The sequence below is a fragment of the Mustela erminea genome, chromosome X (assembly GCF_009829155.1).
Source record: "Mustela erminea isolate mMusErm1 chromosome X, mMusErm1.Pri, whole genome shotgun sequence".
NCBI lineage: Eukaryota > Metazoa > Chordata > Mammalia > Carnivora > Mustelidae > Mustela > Mustela erminea.
This window is the reverse complement of record NC_045635.1, coordinates 37,543,206-37,569,930: the sequence shown is the minus strand read 5'-3', so window position 1 is coordinate 37,569,930 and position 26,725 is coordinate 37,543,206. Positions and strand designations below refer to the sequence as shown.

General features: G+C 39.0%; 1 pseudogene; it reads right to left on the bottom strand.

The window, feature by feature from the left end:
- Window positions 1-16,162: 16,162 nt before the first annotated feature.
- LOC116582230 lies at window positions 16,163-16,796 on the bottom strand (annotated as a pseudogene).
- Window positions 16,797-26,725: the final 9,929 nt, after the last annotated feature.

Below are 26,725 nucleotides of genomic sequence, written 5' to 3'. Positions count from 1 at the left end.
ATGTGCACTAGAGAAGAATGTATATTCTGTTGCTTTGGGATGAAATATTCTGAATATATCTGTGATGTCCATCTGGTCCAGTGTGTCGTTTAAGGCCTTTATTTCCTTGCTGATCTTTTGCTTGGATGATCTGTCCATTTCAGTGAGGAGAGTGTTAAAGTCCCCTACTATTATTGTATTATTGTTGATGTGTTTCTTTGATTTTGTTATTAATTGGTTTATATAGTTGGCTGCTCCCACGTTGGGGGCATAGATATTTAAAATTGTTAAATCTTCTTGTTGGACAGACCCTTTGAGTATGATATAGTGTCCTTCCTCATCTCTTATTATAGTCTTTGGCTTAAAATCTAATTGATCTGATATAAGGATTGCCACTCCTGCTTTCTTCTGATGTCCATTAGCATGGTAAATTCTTTTCCACCCCCTCACTTTAAATCTGGAGGTGTCTTCGGGCTTAAAATGAGTTTCTTGGAGGCAACATATAGATGGGTTTTGTTTTTTTATCCATTCTGATACCCTGTGTCTTTTGACAGGGGCATTTAGCCCATTAACATTCAGGGTAACTATTGAGAGATATGAATTTAGTGCCATTGTATTGCCTGTAAGTTGACTGTTACTGTCTGTGGTCTCTGTTCCTTTCTGATCTACCACTTGTAGGCTCTCTCTTTGCTTAGAGGACCCCTTTCAAGATTTCCTGTAGAGCTGGTTTGGTATTTGCAAATTCTTTCAGTTTTTGTTTGTCCTGGAAGCTTTTAATCTCTCCTTCTATTTTCAATGATAGCCTAGCTGGATATAGTATTCTTGGCTGCATGTTTTTCTCGTTTAGTGCTCTGAAAATATCATGCCAGCTCTTTCTGGCCTGCCAGGTCTCTGTGGATAAGTCAGCTGCCAATCTAATATTTTTACCATTGTATGTTACAGACTTCTTTTCCCGGGCTGCTTTCAGGATTTTCTCTTTGTCACTGAGACTTGTAAATTTTACTATTAGGTGACGGGGTGTGGGCCTATTCCTATTGATTTTGAGGGGCGTTCTCTGAACCTCCTGAATTTTGATGCTCGTTCCCTTTGCCATATTGGGGAAATTCTCCCCAATAATTCTCTCCAGTATACCTTCTGCTCCCCTCTCTCTTTCTTCTTCTTCTGGAATCCCAATTATTCTAATGTTGTTTCGTCTTATGGTGTCACTTATCTCTCGAATTCTCCCCTCGTGGTCCAGTAGCTGTTTGTCCCTCTTTTGCTCAGCTTCTTTATTCTCTGTCATTTGGTCTTCTATATCACTAATTCTTTCTTCTGCCTCATTTATCCTAGCAGTGAGAGCCTCCATTTTTGATTGCACTTCATTAATAGCTTTTTTGATTTCAACTTGGTTAGATTTTAGTTCTTTTATTTCTCCAGAAAGGGCTTTTATATCTCTCGAGAGGGTTTCTCTAATATCTTCCATGCCTTTTTTAAGCCCGGCTAGAACCTTGAGAATTGTCATTCTGAACTCTAGATCTGACATATTACCAATGTCTGTATTGATTAGGTCCCTAGCCTTCGGTACTGCCTCTTGTTCTTTTTTTTGTGTTGAATTTTTCCGTCTTGTCATTTTGTCCAGATAAGAGTATATGAAGGGGCAAGTAAAATACTAAAAGGGTGGCAACAACCCCAGGAAAAAATGCTTTAACCAAATTAGAAGAGATCCAAAATCGTGAGGGGGGAGAAAGGGGAGAAAAAGAGGTTCAAAAAGGAAGAAAGAAAAAAAAAGAAAAAAGAAAGAAAAAAGAAAAAGAAAAAAGAAAAGAAAAGAATTTAAAAAAAAAAAAGGAAAACACCTAAGAAAAATGTAAAAAAGAAAAAATATATATATTAGATAAACTAGTAAAAAATCGTTAAAAAACAAAAAGGTAACAGTTAAAAAAAAAAAAAATTTTACCCGAAGGCGAGAAAAGAAAAAAACAAAAAAATGAAAAAGAAAAAAATTAAATTAACTGCAAGACTAAAAAAAAAATCACAGGGAAAAAGCCATGAGTTCCGTGTTTGGCTTTCTCCTCCTCTGGAATTCTGCTGCTCTCCTTGGTATTGAAACCGCACTCCTTGGTAGGTGAACTTGGTCTTGGCTGGATTTCTTGTTGATCTTCTAGGGGAGGGGCCTGGTGTAGTGATTCTCAAGTGTCTTTGCCCCAGGCGGAATTACACCGCCCTTACCCGGGGCCGGGGTAAGTAATCCGCTCGGGTTTGCTTTCAGGAGCTTTTGTTCCCTGAGCGCTTTCCGTAGAGTTCCGGAGGACGGGAATACAAATGGCGGCCTCCTGGTCTCCAGCCCCGAGGAGCCGAGAGCCCAGGGCCGCGCTCCTCAGTGCGCCCTCAGAGAACAGCGCCCAGTTACTCCCGTCTGCCTGACCTCCGGCCGCGCTCCGAGCTCTCCGAGCCTGCGACCAGTTCAAGGTAACACCGAGCTGTGAGCTTACTGTCGGCTCTGTCTCTGTAGCCGGCTTTCCCGTTCCAATACCCGCAAGGTCTGCGACACTCAGACACCCCTGATCCTTCTGTGACCCTGCGGGACCTGAGGCCACGCTGACCCCGCGTGGGCTTCGCCCCGGTTTAGCCTCTGGAGCGATGTCCCTCAGCGGAACAGACTTTTAAAAGTCCTGATTTTGTGCACCGTTGCTCCGCCGCTTGCCGGGAGCCGGCCCCTCCCCCCGGGGTCTATCTTCCCGTTGCTTTGGATTCACTTCTCCGCCAGTCCTACCTTTCAGAAAGTGGTTGTTTTTCTGTTTCCAGAATTGCTGTTCTTCTTCTCTTCGATCTGCCGATGGATTTTCAGGTGTTTGCAATCTTTAGATAAGCTATCTAGCTGATCTTCGGCTAGCTGAAGCAGTCTCAGCCTGCTACTTCTCTGCCATCTTGACTCCTCCCCCACTTCCAAGGGATTTTTAAAAAATGATTTTCTTTATATTTGAGAGGCAGAGACTGAGAGAGCACAAGCGTTGGGGGTTGGGGGTGGCAGCAGAGGGAGGAGGAGAAGCAGGCTCCCCACTGAGCTGGGAGTCCCATGTGGGGCTCAATCTCAGGACCCTGGGATCGTGACCTGAGCCGAAGGCAGACGCTTAACCGACTGAGCCACCCAAGCACCCCCTTCCATGGGGCTTTAATAAATGTTGCCTGACAACTTCCTTATCAGTACCATGCTGTGGCAAAGAGCTAGAAGGCATACGTGAGCACTCTCATGAATATGCCCAAAGAGGAATCTCTTGCGTTATGTAGTACACTGTCTTCTAAAAGGTTGTATGTGTATCACATTTTATAGCTCACCTCACATGTGAAATGCTTTACATCCATGTAGTATTTTTCTTCAGGGAAAGGACTGTACCTCTAGAGGTGGTTTTATCCTCAGCAACTAAGCACAATGCCCGGTGCCTAACTTTGGTTGAATTAAACATTGGTCCAGTGACTGACTATTCAGTTTGCTCGAAGAAGGGGTAGGTCTACGTATAGCTTGATGACAAGACAAAGACTTGCTCACATCTTAACATTGTTCACTCTTATCTCTACTTGACGATTTAAAAAGCACTTCTCTTACCTGGCAATTCAGAAGGATGAAAGACAAAATATAAGATGGATCCTGAAATAGCCTTGTGAATGAGAAGCTTCTAGAAACATGGTTACCTTAGTCTCGGGATCTTTCTAACCTGAGAAGTTATAACCTCAGCTTTGCCAGGAGACTGTGTGATCTATTACATTTGTAATTCCAAGAGAAGGAGAAGAGACATGATAAATGGAACCAATACAAGGTCTCAGATTCCCCTTTCACAAATAACAGAGAAGATGAACTTTGTTCCTGAATCAACGAATTACAACATATTGTTTAGCACGTGAATTAGAATCTCAAGAGCTGTGAAACAGAGGTACACGGACTCACTAGGACAGAAGCTGGTGAGGGTTTGTCTGGCCCAACTTAAAAAGAGATCAAAGTACAGCAGATTTTTGGTAAGGCTTTGGTACACCTCTGGACCAGGCATTTTTCCTGAACTGCTAAATGGAGGTTTTCAGCTGATTTGTTTATGTGACAGCTTGCCTGTTAACAGAAAAATATTGATTCCTCTGGTTTAGCAATGAGGCTCCTAAAACATTTCATCCCTAAAGTCATAAATTGGTAATAAAAAAAATTAAGCTTCCCCAAGGAGTTTGCTTGGCCTCCAATGTTTGGTTGGACAAGCACAGATATTTTTCCTGATTTTGCTGTTAAAAGCCAGACTTGCTGCTTTCTCTAGTTTGACTTATTGGGTAAGCCTTTTGAACAATGGAACGCGTACTTAGTGTGTTTTATCTTAACCTCAATGATGATATACATCTCAGCAGTAAATTTTTAAATAGCTGCGTTATATATGCTGAATAAATGATGAACCCAATTGTGCTTTCAGCTATCCTTATAGAACATCTGGAAGGTAATCAGGGTCAAGACTGAGAGACAGAAGGATAGGGAGGGAGAAAGATTTAATATATGTCATATTCTGACAACTTAGAGAACAGTTGATTTACACCAAACGAGGCTTAAAAAACCCAAAACCATCATTTATGGTAAAAATCATTGGGGACACACTCCCCAAACACCAAGAAGGGTCTTGTGAACATTTATGTAAGTACGCATTACCAACACATAACAAAGTTGACAAGATATAGGCACAGATCATAATAGCTCACATTGTACTTGGTTTCCAAAGCCCTTGCCTCATTTCAGTATCATTATAGTCCTTTCCCGGTAAGAGTTAAGATCCTTCTGTTTTTGCTTTTTAGTCGTAAGTGTCTTTATTGGGGCATTATTGACATACAATAAACTGCACATATTTAAAATATATAGTTTTGTAAGTTTTGACATACACCTACACCTGTGACACCATTACCACAATCAAGACAGTTAACGTATGCATCACCCCCAAAAGTTTCTTGGTGCCCCTTTATCATCTCTCTCCCACCCCTCCAACCCCTCTCCCAACCAACCTAGTGGCAGATTGCTATCTGTTTTCTTTTTCTTGTCAATGTTTTATTTATTTATTTGTGAGACAGGGAGAGAGAGAGGCAGAGGCAAAGGGAGAAACAGGATCCCCACGGAGCAGGGAGTCCGATGTGGGACTCGATCACAGGACCCCGGGATAACAATCTGAGCCAAAGGCAGACGCTTAACCAACTGAGCCACCAAGGAGCCCTGGCATCTGTTGTCTATCACCATAGATAACTTTGCACATTCTTAAATTTTCTGTGAATGGAATCATGAGCTTTGTATTCATTTTTGTTGTTGTTGGGGTTCTTTAACTCAGCATAATTATCTTGAGTTTCATCCATGTTGCTGCATATATCAAAGTTCATTCCTTTTCATTGTCTAGTAGCATTCTATTGTATGGACATAATACCAGGTTGATGCTTTGAGGACACTTGGGTTGTTTCCAATTTGAGCTTATTACAATTAAAGTTGTGATGAACATTCATGCACAAGTCTTTGTATGAATATGTGCTTTCTCTTCCTTAGCGTAAGTGCTTCCGCATGAATTGCTTGGATCATATACTAGGTTTGTGTTTAATTTCTTAAGAAACTGCAGAAATGTTTTTCAACATGTTCATATCATTTATATTCTCAGCAGCACTGTATGAAAGTTTCAGTTGCCTCTATTCACACCCAATCTTGGTATGGTCAGTATCATTTCAATGTAATTTTAATCTAATATAATAGATGCAGAGTTGCATCTCTTGGTGGTTTTAATTTGCATTTCCTTACTGACTAATTATGTTGAACATCTTTTCCTATGCTTATGTGGCATCAGTATACATTTGGTGAGATGTCTATGAAAATCTTTTGCCCATTTTTTTTATTGGGTGGTTTGTTTTGTTATTATTGAATTTTGAGAGGTTTTGAAAAATTTATTCTGAGCACAAGTCCTGAATCAGACATATGTTTTACAAATATTTTCTCCCAGTCTGTGGTTTGTCTTTTCATTCTCTTAACAGTGTCTTTTGAAGAGCAGAAGTTTTTAATTTTGTTGAAGTCCAGTTTGCCAATTTTTAATAGATGTTTTTGCTATATTATTGTAAGAAATCCTTACCTCATCCAAGATGACAAAGATTTTCTCTATTTTTTAAAATATTTTATTCGTTTTATTTGTCAGAGAGAGAGAGAGCACAAATAGGGGGAGCAGCAGGCAGAAGGAGAAGCAGGCTGCCGATCAATTCCGGGTTCATGACATGAGCCAAAGGTAGACGCTTAACCAACTGAGCCACCCAGGCATCCCTCCTCTAAGTTTTCTTCTAGAAATTTTCAGTTTTCATTTTTTATTTATGTCTAGGATCCTTGTTGAGTTAAATTTTGTATATGGTATGAGATATGGACTGAAGCTCTTTTTGGAAGGCACACGGTTTTATAGTTGTTCCAGACTGTTTGTTGAAAAGACTATCTTTCTCCTCTGAATTACCATTATACCTTTGTTTAAAATCAGTTATCCAAATTGGTTTGAGTGCATTTTTGAATTCTGTTTCATTGATCTCTTTGTCAATCTTGGTGTAATCCTATATTGTCTTGATTACTATAGCTTTAAATAACTCTTGAAATCAGGTAGTATCTGTCCTCCAAAATTATTTTTCTTCAAAGTTGTCTTGGCCATTCTGGGTCCTTTGCATTTCCATATGAATTTTAAAATTTGATTTTCATTTTCTACAAAAAAGTCCTGTTGAGACTTTGATTGGGATTACATTAACTCTATAGACAAATTTAAGGGGGATTTGGATCTTAATTATATTAAGTCTTCTGACCCACAAACGAGGCATATCTCTCCATTTATTTAGGTCTTGTTTAACTTCCCTCAGCAATGTTTTTTAAGCTTTGGTGTACAAGTCTCTCACATCTCTTGTCAGATGTATCCCTGAGTGCTTCATATTTTTGAGGCTATTTTAAATGTTACTGCTTATTTAAGTTCAATTTCTGATTGTTGCTGGTATTTAGGCATACAATTGATTTTTGTATATTGATTTCATGCTCTGAAATTCTGCTAAACCTATGTTTTAGTTCTAGCAGCTTTTTTTGTAGATGTAATCATATTTTTTTACACAGACAACCACGCTAAGAATAAAGAGTTTCACATCTTCCTTTCTGATCCAAATACCTCTTATTTATTTTCCATGTTTGATTGTACCAACTAGACCACCAATCCAATGTTGCATAGAAGTCATAAGAACAAACACTCTTGTCTTGTTGCTGATCTCAGAGGTAAAGCATTTAATCTTTCACTATTAAGTAGAATGTAAGTAGTAGATTTTTTTGTACATGCCATGTTCATTTTCTGTTGCTGCATAATGAATAAACCCCAAACATAGCATCTTAAAGCAACAAATATTTATTTAAGATTGTATTTATTTGAGAGAGGGAAAGTGAGCGAGAGAGAGAGAGAGAAAAAGAGAAAGAGAGAGAGTGAGAATGCACAAGTAGGGGGAGGGGCAGAGGGAGAAGCAGGCTCCCCGCTGAGCAGGGAGCCCAACCTGGGCCTCAATTCCTGGACACCAGGATCATGACCTGAGCCAAAGGCAGACATTAACCAACTGAGCCACCCAGGTGCCCCTGGCAATGAACATTTATTATGTCATCATTTCCATGGGTCAGGAATCTAGACATGGCTTAGCTGGGTGCATCTGCCTCAAGGCTTCTCACAAGACTGTGATCAAAGAATTGTGGTGGCTGTTGTTACATCCAAAGTCTGAGCACAGGGAAGATGTGCTTCCAAGCTTATTCATGTGGTTGTTGGCAGGATTCATATCCTCACAGGCTGTTTGATTGTGGGTGTCACTTCCTCTTTAGCTATTGACCTGGGGACTCCATCAGTCCTTTGCCACATGGGGCTTTCCATAGGCAGCTCAGCTTCCCTCAGAAAAAGACAATGAGAGAGCATGAGAGGGGAAGCAAGATTAAAGCCACATTCGTTTTGTAAACTAATTCAGAAGTGACATCTTATCACTTTTGCAGGATTCTATTTGAAAAAATGTGAGTCATCACTAAGTCTGGCCCATACTTATGGGAAGGGCTTATAGAGGAGACAAGGAACATGGGAAGCCATCTTAGAGTCCACCTACCACAATGCCCTCTATAAAGTCGAAGAAGTCACCTTCAGTTCTTTGTTTGCTAAGAGTTTTTATCAAAACTGTATGTTAGATCATGTCAAATGAATTTTACTTCATGTGGTTTCTTTTTTAGTTTGTTCATATAGTGACTTTTAAAAAAAGATTTATTTATTTGAGAGAGAGAGAGAGAGAGAGAGAATGAGGGAGAGAGAGAAAGAGGTGGGGAGGGGCGGAGGGAGAGAGAATCCCGAGCAGACTGCATTCAGTGTGCAGAGCCCAACATGGGGCTCGATTCCATAACCGCAAAATCACAACCTGAGGTGAAACCAAGAGTAGGTCACTTAACCAACTGTGCCACCCAGGTGTCCCTGTATGATGACTTTTTAAGGCTTGTTTACACTGATTTGGTTTTCAAATGTTAAACCAAAACTGTATTCCTGAGATGAACATCACTTGCTCAGGATATATTATCCTTTTTATATATTGCTTGATTCTACTTGATAAGATTTTGTTTATAATCCTTACACCTGTGTTAATGCTATACAAGAGCTATCGGTCTGTAGGTTTTTGTTTGTTTGTTTTCTCATAATTTGTTTGGCTGGTTTTGGTGAGAGGATGTTGGCCTCATAACACCAGATGGAGAATAGTCCTTCCTCTTCAGTTTTTGAGAAGAGTTTGTGTAGTATTGATATATTATTACTTCTTTCCGTATTTGGTAGAATTTATCAGTGAAGCTATTTGGGCCTAGAGTTTTCTTCTTGGAAAGGTTTTTAACTACAAATTCAGTTTTTCTTGTGGATATAGGTCTATACAGTCTATCTACGTTTTAGTAAATAAACATGGCAGTTTGTGTCTTTCAAGGAATTTTTCCATTTCGTCTAAGTTGTCAAATTTGTTAGCATTTCTCTCTTAACCTTTTAATATATTTAGGATCTGTAATGTCATCTCTCTTATTCCCAATATTGGTAATTTGTGTCTTGTCTCTCTTTTTCTGGCAAGATATTTTTCAATTCTGTTGTTTTATTTTTCAAGTAAAGAATTATTTCTAGTGTTTTGTTTTCTATTTTATTGATTTCAGCTTTGACTTTCTTCTGCTTACTGTGTTCTTATTTTCTAGTTTCTAAAGGTGAAGTTTAGGTCATGATTGAGTCTATCTTTTTTTAAAAGATTTTATTTATTATTTATTTAGAGCATGAGTCAGGGGAGGGACAGAGGGAGAGGAAGGATCTCAAGCAGACTCTGTGCTGCGCTCATAGCCCAACACAGGACTCAATCTCACAACCCTGAGATGATGACCTGAGCTGAAATCAAGAGTCCCTCATTTAAGCAACTAAGCCACTCAGGCTCCCTTGAGACAATCTAATATAAACATTTAGTGCTATAAATTTCTTTCTAGGCACCACTTTGGCAACCGCCCATGAATTCTAATTTTCATTTCCATACAGTATAAAATACTTCATAATTTCTCTTTTGATTTCTTCTTTGATCCATGTATCATTTAAAAGTATGCTGTTATGCAGTTTCAAAATATTTGGGGATTTTAAAAATATTTCTGTTACTGGTTTTTAATTTCATTGTGGTTAGAGAATCTAATTTGTAAAACTTACATACTTTTAAATTATTGACACTTGTATTATGGTCAAGAATATGGTCTCTCTTGACAAATGTTCCTTGTGTTCTGGAAAGGGAGATGGTTTGATGTTCTTATTGAATGGATGGTTCTATAAATGTCAGTCAAGTAAAGTCATTTGATGATGTTGTTTAAGTCTTCTACATTCTTGCTGATTTTCCATCTACTTGTATCAATTATTGAGAGGGAAGTATTAAAATCAACTATAATTGTGTATTTGTCTATTTCTGCTTACAGCTCTATCAGATTTTACTTCATGATTTTAAAAACTGGTTTATTAGGTCAATAAATCACTAGGATTGTTGTGTCCTCCTGAGGCATTAATCCTGTTTTCATTATGTAATGGTCTTTTCTATCCCTGGTACTATTCTTTCCTCCAAAGTCTACTTTGTTATTAATATAGCTACTAAAGCTTTCTTTTGACTAATGTTAGTATAATTATCTTTCACCATTCTTTTACTTTTAACTTTTGGTGTTATAATATTTAAATTGTATTTCTGTTGGTGAACTTTAAGTGGGTCTTGTTTTCTTTGTCAATCTGATAACCTGCCTTATAACTGGATTGTTAGATCATTTACATTTAATGGGATTATTGACATTCTTTGGTTTACAACTACCATCTTGCTATTTGTTTTCTAATTATTCATCCCATCTGTTCTTTCTTCCTATTTTCCCTCTTTGTCTGCCTCCTTTGTATTGAGTTTTTAAACTTTATTTTACATCCTTTGTTGACTCATTAGCTATAACTTTGTTTTATTGAATTATTAGTTGCTTTAGGATTCATACCATGCATCTTTCACTCATCACAGACTACCTTTATATGATATATCACTTCATACAGTATAAAAATCCTACAATAGCATAGTTCTATTTCTCCCTTCCCATCTTTTATGATATGGTTGTCATATGTTTATGTTTAAACCTCTATTATACATTGGGTTTTTTAAAACTTGTTTGTGTTGTTTTTTTAAGCAGTCAATTATCTTTTCAGGAGAGTTAAATCATAATTAAGATTCTTACAATTTACCCAGGTAGTTACCATTTCTAGTGCTTTGCAGTCTTTTGTACAGGTCCACATGTCTTTCCGGTATCATTTTCCTTCTGCCTGAAGACTTCTTTTAATATTTCTTATACTGATGATATGTTGGTGATTAATTATTTCAATGTTATATCTTTAAAAGTTGTTATTTTGCCTTCATTTTTGAAAGATGATTTTGACTACACATCGAATTGTAGGTTGACAGGATTCTTTTTTTTTTTGGTACTTTAAAGATGTTTTCCCCTTGCCTTGGAGTTTGTATTGTTTATGACAACAAATATGATGTCATCCTTACCTTTATTCTGCTGTACATAACATGTCATATTCTCTCTGGTTGCTTTAAAGATTTTCTCTTTATCATTGATTTTGATCAATTTGATTATTATGCACTTTGGAATAGTTTCCTTATTTTCGTTATGTGTGGGGGTTTGTTCATTCAAATTCTTAGATTTCTGGCTTTATAGTTTTCATGATATTTGGAAAACTTATACCTAGTGTTTCTTCAAGACTTTTTTCTCCCCCACCACAAAGGACTCTAATTACATACCCTTTGTGTTGCTTAAAGTTGTCCTACAACCCATTAATGCTCTTTTCTTCCTTCCTTCATTTTTTCCTTCTTCCTTTTTTTCTCATTCTTTTCTTTTTTCTTTTTCTTTCTCCTGAGCCTTTTTACTTTATGTTTTTCATTTTGGATAGTTTCTATTGCTGTGTCCTAATATTCACTGGTCTTTACTCTTGCTATTTCTAATTTTCTGTTAATCCCATTCAGTATTTTTTTTTTCTCAAACATGGTAGTTTTCGTGGTAACATCCATGTTTTCTTGAGTATGAAAATTTGATTTTTTAAAATATTTCCTGTTTATACACATAAAATATAGTAATAATAGCTACTTTAGAGTTTTTATCTGCTAATTCTAATATCTGTGTGCCAACACTGGGTTGGATTTGACTGAGTGAGTGATTGATTATTCTTCTCATTCTGGGTCTTCTTTTCTTTTCTTTCTCTCTTTCTCTCTTTCTCTCTCTTTCTTTCTTTCTTTCTTTCTTTCTTTCTTTCTTTCTTTCTTTCTTTCTTTTTTTGCCTGTCTTGAAATCTTTGATTTGATGCCAACCATTTTGAATTTTACCTTGCTGGGTTTTGGGTATTTTTATATTCCTGTAAGTATTCTTCAGTTTTGCTCAGGAATGTAGCTGCATTATTTGAAAATAGTTCAGTCATTTCAGGTAGTGTTTTAATGATTTGTTAGGTAGATCTAGAGCTAATTTTCCTGGCTTAGTGTGAGTATTAGGCACAGCTGTCTCTGATTGTGTCTGACGGTTCTTTTCCCCTCAGATGGTTTGTTCACACATATGCTTTGATCAATACTCTCCTAAATATTTGAGTGGAAATTTTTGAAGATCATCACAGAACTCTCTCATTGTGTACCTCTCTTCTCTCTAGTATTCTGACCAGCTAACTCTAGTTACCTTAGTCTCCCCAGACTCTCAGGTATGTCTCCCCAACTCAGGGAGACCACGAGGCTCTGCCTGGATTCCCCTTTCTGCACCTGGAAACACTCTCAAATAGTACAACCTGGAAACACTCTCAAACAGTAAGGTGGGATGGTGATAGGTTTCATTTCATACTTTTCCTTCTCTCAGGGATCACTGTCTTTCATTGTCTGATTTTCAGTGACTTGAACACTGTTGTTTCAAATATTTTTTCTGGTTTCTGTGGTTGTTTCAGGCAGGAATATAAATCTGGTCCCTCTCGCTCTACCCTGACTAGAAGTGGAAATACAGTCATTCCATTTTAAAATGAAGAAATGATCTCAAGAGGACTTAGTGTTATAGTAAGTGGGAGAGCTAGAATTCATGCCCAGTTCTTTCCACCTCTACTCCAAAAAACATCATCTTAGAAGTATCTGTATGGCTGGGGAAACTGCAGGACTTCCGTCCTCCCCTTCCCAGTCTATGGCTTTAAAAAATTTTATTTATTTTTTTAAATTTCTTTTCAGTGTTTGAGAATTCATTGTTAATGCAGCACATCCGGTACTCCACGCAATAGGTGCCCTCTATAATACTCACCACCAGGCTCACACAACCTCCCACCACCCTCCCCTCCAAAACCCTCAGTTTGTTTCTCAGAGTCCACAGTCTCTTATGGTTTGTCTCTCCCTCTGATTTTCCCCAACTCACTTCTCTCCATCTCCCCATGTCCTCCATGTTATTCCTTATGCTCCACAAGTAATTGAAACCATATGATAATTGACTCTCTCTGCTTGATTTATTTCATGCAGCATAATCTCTTCCAGTCCCATCCATGTTGATACAAAAGTTGGATATTCATCCTTTCTGATGGAGGCGTAATACTCCATAGAATCTATCGACCATACCTTCTTTATCCATTCATCTGTTGAAGGGCATCTTGGTTCTTTCCACAGTTTGACAACTGTGGCCATTGCTGCTATGAGCATTGGGGTACAGATGGCCTTTCTTTTCACTACATCTGTATCTTTGGGTAAATACCCGGTAGTGCAATTGCAGGGTCATTAGGATAGCTCTATATTTAATTTCTTAAGGAATCTCCACACTGTTTTCCAAAGTGGCTGCACCAACTTGCATTCCCGCCAACAGTGGAAGAGGGTTCCCCTTTCTCCACATCCTCTCCAACACTTGTTGTTTCCCATCTTGTTAATTTTGGCCATTCTAACTGGTGTAAGGTGGTATCTCAATGTGGTTTTGTTTGGAATCTCCCTGATGGGTAGTGATGATGAACATTTTTTCATGTGTCTGTTAGCCGTTTGTATGTCTTCTTTGGAGAAGTGTCTGTTCATGTCTTCTGGCCATTTTTGATGTGATTATCTGTTTTGTGTGTGTTGAGTTTGAGGAGTTCTTTATAGATCTTGGATATCAGCCCTTTGTTTGTACTGTCATTTGCAAATATCTTCTCCCATTCCATGGGTTGCCTTTTTGTTTTGTTGACTGTTTCCTTTGCTGTGCAGAAGCTATTGATCTTGATGAAGTCCCAAAAGTTCATTTTCGCTTTTGTTTCTTTTGCCTTTGGAGACATATCTTGAAAGAAGTTGCTGTAGCTGATGTTGAATAATTGTTCATTTATGTTTAATCCTTAATTTTGTTTGTTTGTTTTTAGAAGTAAAGGTGAGCAACTATTTAGGACTTTCCATCTCTCTTTCAGGGAGAATAGTGTCCTTAAAGAGCTGCATTTTCTAATGCCTAGTATTTGTTGTAAATCAACAGATTATCTTTCTCTCTGTGTTTGAAACTTGCATAAACATTCAGCTTCTGTTGTTATTTCTTAGGCTCACTTATAGGTCATATACTTGCCCAGTTCAGAACCTTTGATTCTTCCTCTGGAAGAGTACTCTTTTGTCATTCTATCCATCAAATTCTGTCCCTCATTTCAACCCCATCCCAAGGTCTATTTCTACTGGGAAAACTTCCCCACCTATGCAATTTCTATCTCTCTAAAATCATGCTAGGTTTGTTTGGACAAGATGCTCCTGAGGTCTGTTCCAGCTCTGAAGTAAGGTTTGTGGGGTCTAATATTACTCTCTCCCCTCTCTAAATTACACCATTTGGCATAAATTCATTCTGAATTATATTCTAACTTTGTGCCATATATCCTATGCACTCTGTCTGGCACGTTGCCCATCATCAGTAAGTTCCAAATAAATCTTGTTGAAAGAAATGATGAATGGCACTTTTTCCCTAGTAATTCAGTGTATGCCCTTTTTTCCTTCTTAACCAGAAAATAAGTTTCCTGAGGGCATAGCTAATGTATTTTCCTTATTTGATATTACATACAGGACCTCCGCTATGTCAGAGGTATTGCTGCGTGTTTGCAAGGACTCTGATTCCAGAGAATTACCAGCAACCTGATTTTCCAGAATCATGGTACCAGGCTCAGGTGATAATACATAGTCCCAAAGTAAATATATGTTGAATGAACAATGAGATGGCTCTGGAACAGAGAGTTTAGCAAGACATTCGTTCTTACACAGAGAAACAAAGATGCAGATAGTGCAGACACACTCAAATTTTATTGTTTTCTTGATACATCTGCTGCTTTGAGGCTTATACTTAATGTGAGTCTGTTGAATGATTTACAGGTATACTCATGCACCGAGATGAAGGGCTTTATTATAAATCTCCCGCCTTGTGTTGTAGGATACTGTGCATTTTTCAATGCTGTAAACATAAATAGAAAAGTGTTTTGTCTGTGACAAGGACAAATGTCAGTTGGCAAAGCTCTTAAAGATGCAGACTTTTGAATTTGAGTTCTCATTATTATAGTGTCCTGATTCGAGAAGTAAGCATAAAAAATGCTTTATACTTATAAATTTTATTCCATAAACCTTTGTAATAAGGAAAAACAATAAAAGTTATTATATAAAAGTAAAAGATGTAGAAAATAGTGTTAAGCAAAAATAAGAAAATAAAAGCCATTCCTCTCTCCAACATAGATAACTGCTGATAACATTTTAGAGCATATTCTCTCAGTTTTTTTCTATACATATTTAATTCAAAAATGTAATTATACTAAACATATTATTTTCTACATGCTTTTTCATTTAGTGACATGGAAACTATTCAGTATATATTCATAAAAATTCTCCAGATCATCATTTCCCACTGCTGTTTAGCACTTCAATGTATGGATCTACTGTAAGTTATTTATCCAAACCCCTAATTTGAGTCATTTTTGTCATTTTCAGCATTTCTACCATCATGAAATTAGAGGAATGAATGTCCTTTGCAGCTAAAGCTTTATGTACATCCCTAATTATTTCCTTAAAATAATTCCCTAAAAGTGGAATTCTTGGGTCAAAAGTATGCAAAAATCAAAGGTTTTTCACACCAAAACTACCTCCATCCCAATTTAATCTCCCAGCAATATATGCAGTACTTTTTAAATGTGATTTCATTTGTACTTATAACCTTTATGCAGGAAAAGTTTAAGGCTTTCATATTTAGCTGTTGAGGAGACAGCTAACGAGGGTGCAGAATAATCAAAGGCATATACCATTAACACCACAACTAGAAGCCCACTTTCTCCATTCCTTGTACTCTTGGAGCAGTGATCATTGCATCTCTACCAGTAGTATTTGGAAAAACTGAGTCTGAGCGATTCCTTCATTAAAATTAAGATGTATTAGGCAAACACGTATTGAAAAAGTTAAACAGGCTACAAAGCTTATGACAGTAATAGGATGCATCAAACCTTTAGACTTGTCTTTGCAATTTAAGTTTTTTGCCATCAGGAGGTGATAGAAAGCCACTTCCTACCTGCACCCCGCAAGAAGGAAGTAATGTTTTTTCTGAGAATTTAGTCTCTTTCTCTCTCTATCTCTGTTAGGCAGGAAGTAGGATTTATGGGCTGCCATGAGTAAGGAGGGGGCAGTGACAAGGTTCTCATGAGTGCACAACCTGGCATTTGTCCAGGAGGGGCCATGATTTGGAATGTATTTGATCCCACAGCCATCTGGGAAGAGCCATTTTTCAGCTACCATGTCTTCAAATTCATCTGCATCAAACACAGTTAAGCTCCACTTCTTGGAAATGTGGATCTTCTGGAAGCCAGGGAACTTGAACTTGGCCCTGTGTAGGGCCTCAGTCACATGCTCCTTGTTCTACAACTTGGGACAGATGGGCACGATGACTTGACCAGTGTTGACCCTGGCTGCTGTGCCTTGGGACTTTCCAAGGGCACTCTACATACCTGTCTAGAACCAGCATAGGACATCTTGTTGAGAAGGATGAAGTGGAAGAGGTGGAGCCACACTCAGATGTGAAAACCAACTTTGCCCCAACTTTTCATCCTGTACTTGTCAATACAAATACGGACAGCTTCCAGGGCTTCAGAGGAGAGCTGCTGCTATTCATCTGACATCATCTAGCCACATACTAGGCACTCATCCACCTTTTCTTTCTTCTACCCCAGGTCAAAGGTACAGATCCTGGCATCAGGGACACCTCTGTAGGAGTGAGGCTTTGGATATGGCTTGTTCTTAACAATACCGGTAACTTTAGGCAGTGTGTAACCCATGATGACATTAGGATCTTCAGTGGCATGCCAACGGCAAAGAGAAGATAGTCTCTTTTCTACCTTTCCACTTATTGTGTAATCACAAGCTACAAAGCTTTGTTTTGTATCTAACCAAAAATTTATGAAATTAGGACTTCCAATTGGATTGGATCAGATCAAGATTGAAAATAAGTTTGGTATTTTCTTATGAAATCTCAGCTTTTCTTAAAACTTTTTTTTTATGGCTAAGGGATTATCTCACTATACGCTTTGGGCTAGACTTAAAGAAGTGGGTTTCTTTTTTAAAACAAGATTCTAACTCTAATATAACTTTTGGCTCTTGATCTAATTAAGTTTATGATCTTTAATTTTGCAGGATGCCACTGTGAAAGAAAAAAAAAAAACAGAACAAAAACAAAGACACAGCTAGATGCAATTCATCATTACCAAACAACACCTTAATTATTTCCAACCTAGGAGGTGGTCTCTTAACCTGATGCCTGCTTTTCCATTTTAGGCTTCCTATCCCAAGGTAGATTGATTGTAAAAAATGGCATAACTATCCATGCCCCCTTGAGCCCATGCCCTTTGCAACCTGACTTGGAAACTTCTCTCATCAAAAGTTGGAGTTTGTGTCCCCATTCCATGAAACTGGACTAGCCCTGTGATTTGGTTTGCCAATAGAATACAGTGGTGTTGCAGTTCCAAGCCTAGGCTTCCTAAGATCCTACATACTTCTGCTTGCTCTCTTGGACCCTGAAGATCTAAGTGAACAACACCAGACCAGCCTCTGGAAACACGAGTGGTCTCAAGTAGGAGAGCCATCTCAAGCAAGGCTGTTACAGACCAGCCAGTGCTCAGCTATTCCACCTACTAACAACATTATTTATAACAATAGGTATCTGTTACTTTTGGTCTAAAGCAGTTGAGCCAATAATAATTATTACCCTTCCCCTGCTTGGGGTTCAGAATGAAATAAATCTGGGAGAGAAAAGATTCTGTTTCTGATTTGGCTGGTTTTGTGGATACAGATCAATGAAGTGGCCTGGCTGTATTTATATACACTGATGATTAACCTCCTGATACTCTTTCTGACTCTGACTACTAATGCTTAGGAATGAGTTTAAAAATATTTAATTGGCCTGGTGTCCAGCCTTTCCAATCATATTTCATGGCCACAGTAAGCCGTTCCTTGTTCCCTAAACACACCTCAAACACAATAACACTGGCATGCCTTCACTTAGACCTGATCATCTTTCCTTCTTTCTTTATCAAAATATTTGGGTAGTCTATGAAGCAGCTGATTTCCTTACAGTTTCTCTCCTCTGTGAAACATTCTTGATCTTGCTTCTTCATCCTCTAGTATAACATATTTCTCTTTCTTCTCTGCTTATTTTAATACCTATTTTGTAATGCTTGTCTCAGTTTGACTTATAGTCAAAGATCTAAAATTCTGCCAGTATTAGCTAATCTTGAAGATTAAGAAAAAAACAGGGCAAGTTTCAAATAATGTTTTAGATATTTACTTGTAGAAGATGGTTATGATGTTCCACTTTTGGGGAAAAAAAGAAACAAAAGTCATTTTAGCCATGTTGAGAGTTCAGAAAGCAAGTGTATATTGACTTAACCTATATTATGGAATCAGAATTAAATTTGTACTGGTCATTATGTCATAGCCAAATAATTGCTATTATTTTTCCTATTAAATTCTATTTTTTAAAGAAGAAAAATGGAGCAGATCTCTACTCCAGAGAGAGAGACAAAAAAAGCCTGGCTCAGTTCTGGACAAGAGGAGTAATCAGTGGAAAAATGTCATCAGTGTTATGGATGCTACAGCTGGGCTTCCATCCATCTTGTTAAGGGACCTAAACTCAAGCCTCCGACCTCCCCTTCAAGCAGGACCAGCACAGCTAAGCCTGGATCTCACCTAAGACTCAAATATCTCCTTTCCTGTAAACCACTTCTATCCTGAGAGGAAAAGGCTACAGTTTATAAACATTTTTATTGGTCATGTTTGACCATTTGGCCAAGAGGGAAGAGTTAGGGGAGGGATGTTTGATGTTGGTTTAAAACACACACCTTAAGTAGATTTCCTTTCCCTTGTTAAAGAACTTTTCATGATAATGCTTCATTTAATTGAAACCTGTTAGCAAGCTAAGAAGTGAAATTAGTTTATGAATAAACGAACAAAGCTAGAAGCCATTTGGCAGCATGGAGTCACGGCAAGAAGATGTTCAATTCCAGCGGCTAGCTTAATGTCACCCCTATAGAATAAACTCAAAAGAGATTTCTGTCTGCCAAAAAAAAAAAAAATGGATACAATTGAGTTAACAGAGTTTTAAATGACATTGACTAGAATATCAATCGAAAGAATAAAAAGAAAACTGATTTTTATTACAAAGTCACTGTGGATCAATAATACATAATAACATGGGCATGAGAAGCAGTCAGTAACAGAAGACATTCAATGATTCATGAGCACATTAAGTTCATGAAATAATAAGTCCACAGTGTTATATTCTATCTTTTTCTGAATCAATAGCTATGGAATTGAATAAGAAAGTGGAATATTTTCAAAAGGTGCAATAATCAGGGTGACACAGCTGGGTGGAGTTGCTTATCTGGAGGATAGCTCCACTATGTAGCTACATAAGAATAAAAAAATTCAAAGGTTTAGCAGGGCATAAACCCAGACATGTTCCCTATGACAAACTTATTAGCACATTGGTGGACTGTGATTAATAACCTTGTGTCAATGAATGGTTCTCTGCTCAAGCATTTCTTTTCTAAGATGGAAAAATCTTATATGCTGACTTCGTTTCCCCCCTTCCTCTGGGTCATGAAGGAAGCAGTGTGTTCACAGTGATGTGAGTACTTCAACCCCCGTCCAACTGCAGGATTCTGACTAGCATAAGCTGAGGACAAATAGATGACCGTGATGTCCAAGGAGAGGAATGACAGTCAATGGAACCTATTTTCTGACCCTCTCCCAGACAGTACCATGTTGTCTCTTTTGGCAACAAAAATATCTTTGCAAAGGGATCCATTCAAAATCTCAAAATATGCCCTACCTAAAATACTCTTTACTTTGATCAAAGGTTCTCCTCACATCTTTTATGCCAATTCCTTTAGACAGTAATTTTCTCTCTGTCTGTCTCTCTTTCATACACACACACACACACCACACAAACATGAGTCTCATAAACTCATACACCAGAAATGGAGATCTCAGAGGTCAAAAATGCAACATGATTTTAAAACTCTTTATTAGCTTATTTTAATACCCAAAATAGAGATTCTAGGCCATATAGAAACCTTTATCTGGGTCTTTATTTGAGTTTGTCTTTTTCTAGTTATGTTTATGTGTCCATGTGGGTTTACAGGTGTATTCCTGTATCTTCTATTAGCGCATCTGAAGTCTCTTCCAATCTGTCTCTTCCTCTCTTTCTCTCTAATCTTCCTTCTTATTTATTCCAGTAACTATGGACAAAAGAGAATGGAAATGCATATATATTTTATTTCTTCTATTTATTGAATTTTTTATGTTCTCTATTCCTCTTGTATAACTCACAAAAGTCTAATGTTATACATTTCTCTTTTAAAAACAATAAAAGCCCAATTAAATTGCCATATCTGTATTGATTGCCAATGGTTTCTACCTCCCTTGAGTCACTGATCCTGAAAAGAAGCAAGCTTCATGTTTGTTATCTTAATGAAGTCAGAGTTTTCCTTTTCAGAGAAAAAGGAAGGAGGGCTTCCAAATTTTTTCTCACAGTCAGAATTTTGGTTGTCATTGTTTCTGGACTTCAGTTCTTAACTTTGCTCTGTTAACAATGAGAACTTATGTTTCTATGTCTCTATAATTTTGTGTATATGTCTTTGTATATACCCGGCCTAAATTTCAATTCACCCCTGGCACAATTTACCTCACTCTTTCAAATGATGCATTCTGCTTAGGAGACATCCTTTTTTTTTTTTTTTTCTTCTCTTTTAACATGCTCATGTAGCCAAACAATTATCTTGCCTTAGAACCTCATTCACTTCCTGATGTAGGCAGAAAGCAGCACATTCTAAAATTACAGCATCTTGGGGATAGAAGGGATTAGTCAATGTATCTAATTTAACTTAGTTGGCTCCCACTTGGGTTCTCATTGGTTTAAAGGATAAGGCAAGAAATAGGGCTCATTAGTTGTTCAGCTCTCCAAACATTTATCAAGCCTGGCACTGGCAGACACCAGGGATTCAGAAGTGAATACGTGTTTCTTGTCTTCAGGAAGCTCGTAATCTAGTGGGTGGTAAAGAGAAGTAAACACTTACGGATGATGGAGATCATTTGCATGAGAGGGAGATACTGTGGGAGCAGAAAATCCAGGCTGGGGGCATTTTTTGAGGATTTTTTAAAAAATTATTTGACAGAGAGAGAGAGAGAGCATAAGCATGGAGAGTGGCAGGCAGTGGGAGAAGCAGGATCCCTGCAGACTAGGGACCGCTCCGCCATGGGGGTCTTAGTTTGATCCCAGGACTCTAGGATCATGCACGAGCCAAAGAGAGAAGCTTAACCAACTAAACCACCCAGGCACCCCATCCCAGGCTGGGGGGCATTTTTAGGAACAGGATGCCTGACCTGGGCCTTGAAGGACAAGGCCTTAGAGATCCTCAAACTCTGGAAAGAGTCTCTGTATGAGAGCATGATGTGCCAAATGCAGTTGCAGTCAGAGAAGTTACTATCAGAATAACTGTAAAAATGTCACCTTTATACTCAAGATAGCACGGCATGGTGTCTGTGTGGTTTATCGGCAATGGCAAGCTTATTATTTTTAATGCTGTGATTTTCCCAGGGTCACCGTTCTACTTTCCCTGTTATATGTGTTACATAAACTGTACTTCTTCACCTCTATTGGAAAAAGCAAAAATGCATATAGAGGAAGTTGCTTTTTGAGAATAGCAGATTTTCCATGAAGAAAATGAAACCCTCACACATTCATTTCATTATGCTTTGCTCACTCTGTTATGGCTGCCGCTCTCACATCAGCTCCTTCTTTCCTTCTCCCCCACCCATTCCCCATGGTTCCTCCTGTTGCCCTGGTGTGGTGATCCTGGCCAGACTAGGAGGACCTAGCCCGTGTTCTTGTTAAAGTTATGAATCAAAGCATAGATTGAGAATTTTCTTTTTTCTTTTAAAGATTTTATTTATTTATTTGAGAGAGAGAGAGAGAGAGAGCCCATGAGCAGAGGGTGGGGGAGACGGAAGGGCAGAGGGAGAGATAATCTTAAGCAACCTAAGGTGGGGCTAGATCCCAGGACCCCGAAATCATGACCAAAGCCAGTCAACCACTTAACCAACAGAGCCATGCAGGTGCCCCTAGATAGATAATTTTCCAATTATCTTACACTATCGGATATTTCAGCCAAAAAAAGTCTGTCTTCATGGAAGACCATTAGAAGTGTCTGGAAAGCTAAGCAGCTTCCGGGATCCTGTAGTCTGAGAGCAGGGACTGCCCGACTCTGATGAAACCTATTCTATTGCCCGGAATGTTAAGGAATAAGAACCCATTTCAGGGGCTCAAAGAAAGAAAAGAGTAGGCTATGGGGCCAGAAGAAGAGTCATGGGAACAGCTGAGTGGAACAGTGACTAAAAAACTGAGCCTTGCCACCGGACGGCCATGTTTGCTGCGTCTGGTGAGGAACAAAGAGAGTGGGCTGAGGTGAGAGCAGAAGTGGGAATAGGGATGCCTGACAATGGGATCTGCTAACTTGGACTCCATGGCACACCTCGCATGCAGGCTGCAAAAGCCAGTTCGCTCTAAAGGGTGCCAGTTTTGCAGCTTCGCACCCCCCCATGCTGCCAGGGCCATGCCTTGGCCCCCATTCAAGCATAATGAGAAGGTTTCTAAAATTATCCCCCCAGTGCTGGCATTTGCACACAGCTGCGTTATCACACACAGATCTGCCCAGGCCCCGAGAGGGGGTTCTGAAACAAGAGGGCTGCTGTCTTGAATGCCACCACGGCCTTCCAAGCCCCCAGACCTTGCCCAGGGGCCAACCGGGATGCTGGCTCAGGGCCTGAGGGGTTTGCTTTTTGACTCTCTGGAGGATTTAATTTTAAAAGAAAAAAAAAGCCCACCAGTGAAATCGCCTAATATCTCAGACCACAGAGCCAACTGTGAGCCGGCCTGCCAGAAGAGCTGGCAGAGCTCTTCTCTGGAAGTTGCCATGACCGGTGCCCCTCCTGCTCAGTAGGCTGAGGGAAGAGCACAAACACTAAAGGCCTGTGTATTCCCAGGGGCTCGGGTCTGGACATGTGTCCTGCATTCTAGGCCCCAGGATGTAGGCTGGGAAGGAAGAGAAGGACTTCTCACTGCCAGCTTTGGATGACAGTGAATGGATTCTCTAACTTGGGTGCCTTCTATTCCACTGTGAGGGACGGGGGCCGGAGCAGAGGAGTCTCAGCATTTTCAGAATTAGAAAGGGCCACAGATGTTCATGAGTCCAACTTCCCACTCAGTGTGGCTTCCCCCTTGGAAATATCCTGAAGCTGTCATCCAAGAAGAATGAGGCTCTCCTTGGCTGCTACCAGTAACTGGCTGCTCACTCCTTGGTGAGACAGCTCTCTGATCCTTGAGCATTCTTGCTCCCTTCATTCTACAGTGGAAAGAGACAAATCTTACTAGGGGTCTTTGTGGCTTTACACCTATCAAGGGGCTCCTAGGGCCCTCGGGATCACAACAGCTCTGAGTGTTTGGCCCTTCCCACTCTCAGCCATCCTTGATGATACCCTCTCATTCACTCGGAAGAGAGAGAAAGACACTCAACATCAGGTTTCCTTTCATTTTCTGGGACAAGACTCTTTCACTCTCAGCCCTCCAACCCTCTCACCTGAGTTCCTCTTCTTGGAACAATCTTCACCTGGTTGTCCTTTCTCTCCCTGCTCATCTTGCAAGTCTTTTTCTGGGAGGCCTCTCCAACTTCTAACCTATCCCTTTGCTCTGAGCTTTCGAAGCACATTGCTTGGCACACAGTAGAGGCTTAATAAGATTAGCTAAATGAGTACCAGAACCCAATCTTCCTGTAACTTCTACTCTCTTGCGTTAATTCCACCCTCTTCCATATGACAGCCCTTGAAATATGCAAAGGCCATCATCCTAATCGTTCCAGCATCAGGATGAATCTGGTCCTAGCAGGATACAAATCACACACTCAGGCAGAGTCATTGAGGACAGCATAATAAAAGGGGATTTACAGGGATGGGAGCAGTGGTAAGTGAATCTTTGGAGAACCCCAGAGCTAACCAGAGCAGGATCTTAAGCCTAAAGGGTCAAGGAGAAGGAAAGCTTACCCGAGGCCAGAGAGGGTAGCTGAAGCTGGAGAAGAGAGCCATCCAGCAAGCCAGTAGGGAGGAAGCTAAAGAAATATATAACTACTTCAAGCCCCTCCCACCCTCTAACCTCCCCCAGTGCCTCCCACTGACAAATAAAGGCCAGGGAGCCTCCTAGGACACAGAGCCCAATGGAAAAAGTTGGTGAATAAATGAATAGGGAGAGACAAATGAAAAATATCCAGTACAATCATCCAATCCCAGCAGCTACCCCAAATCTGCTCTTGCCAGACTGAACAGCTTGAGTTGGTTCTATGACTGGTCAAAAGGTGGTGTCTGCTGGGCTCTTTACTATCTAATTCAATGCCATCTGGATAGATTCTGGACTGCCATTCATTGTCTGTCCCCAAGCACGTGGCCAGGAATACGACATACTCCAGACACCAGCCAGGGTAATGGATACCAATCTCTGCCACTCTGAATGCTACCTTTGTATTCATGCAGGTTTAAAACCATAGTTCCTTGCTTGTTGAATGCATTTCAATTGTTTTTTAATTGGGTTTATAATCAATTAAGTCCCCCAGGCTTCCTCACCCAAACTACTGTGAAATTAAGCTCTCTCCTAAAATGTATTCATGTCATTGATTTTTGTTTTAATCTCACTGCAAGATTTTACATTCGTCCCTGTCAGATCTTATCTTATTTACTTCTGTCCATTGTTCCAGATTATTAAATCCTTATATCGTTACCTAGTATAGCAGCTTTTCCTCTCCACTTTGAGTCACTAGCTAATTTCATTAGGCTGCTCTCTTTGTTTTCATCTGTATTGATGATGATTGAGCAGAATCCCAGACAGCTGGGCTCTGAAGACCTCCTCCGGTTGAGAGACTGAGTAGTGTGTTGTGGCATTTTACCAAGGAGGGAGGAAAGAGAACACTATTTCTGCAGTGGGTCGGTGGTATAATAGGAAGTAAAAATCGTGATGAAATCAACTTTGGGAAAACCCCAGGTTGCACAGGTTGAACAAGTTTCTTTCTTAAAGTATCCCTTAGAGCTATTAATAGGTTCGTAACTATGGACTAGTTCTGGAAGCAGAGATTCAAAACTCTACCACATTGATTTAACTATGGATCACTCATGCATGTTTGTGTGTGTGCACATAATTGCCTGTGAGTGTTTCATGTCGTGCATCTTGGGAAATATTGACTGTGGAGCAAACAGACCTGGGTTTCACTCCCAGTTCCACCACTTACCAGTTTGGAGTAAAATATTTAATCTCTCTGGTCCTCAGTTTTCTTATCTATTAAGTGGGAATAAAAGAAAATCTTACCTCATAAGTTTGTGGTGAGAATGAAATAGATAATGCCTGAATGAATGAGTACCTCTTCCATGCTAGGATAGTAAATACTCACTTCATGTTAGCCAACATTAAACATAGCTATATAGTTATAATTATCCTTAGTACTGTTTTGAGATTGATCCACTGGTTAGGCTCTGTATAACAAATACATCAAAATATTATAATCTAAACAAGCTAAAAGATATACAAGAAGCCGGAAATATGTTTCCACTTTATATGGCTTATATGACTAATAAATAATGAATATTCTAAATAAATGAGAAAAAAACTCACAAATCAACAAGAAAAAATAACATCCCAGTAGAAAATAAGGGGCACGAGCAGATAATTGATAATAGAAGAAGTGCAAGGTGGTCTTAGGTTGGAAATTTTTATCTTTATTTTTTTATTTTATTGTATTTTATAAAAATATTTTATTTATTTATTTGACACACACACACAGAGAGAATATAAGCAAGGGCAGTGCAGCAGGCAGAGGGAGAGGGAGAAGCAGGCTCTCTCTGATCAGGGAGCCTGATGCAGGACTTAATCCCAGGACCCTAGGATCATGAGCTGAGCCAAAGGCATATGCTTAACCGACTGAGCCACCCAGGTGACCCATATTTTTTTTTAAAAGATCTTATTTATTTATTTGGGAGAGAGAGAAATCATGAGCACGAGGAGAGCTGGAGGGGGGGAAGCAGATTCCCCTGCTAAACAAGGAGCCATGCAGGGCTCAATCCCAGGACCCTGGGGCCATGACCTGAGCTGAAGTCAGATGTTTTAATTGACTGAGCCACCCAGGGGCCCCATACATTTTTATTTACTTATTTATTTTATTTTATTTTTTGGGAGGGTTCACTGACTTCTTTTTTAAAAATTTTTATTGTGTTATGGTAGTCACTGCACAATACATCATTAGTTTTTGATGTAGTGTTCCAAGATTCATTGTTTATGTATAACACCCTGTGCTACATTTTTTATTTTTAATGAAAAGGATTCACTGCTGGGGCCTGTGGGAAATGACAAGCACCACCACAATAACAATAGCTAATGAGAATTTAGCATTTAGTGTATATCAGCCACTGTCCTAAGCATATTGTAAATATTTACTCATTTAATTCTCATAATTAAAACTGTGAGGTAGATTTTTAAAAATTATTTCTACTTTATAGATGAGAAAACTAACTACAAAAGATTAAGTATACCATTTCTGGGGCAATTTTTGTGGAATTGTGAAGTTTTCGATGGTACCAATTGAGAGCTTTAAAATATGCATATGCTTTGACTAAATAT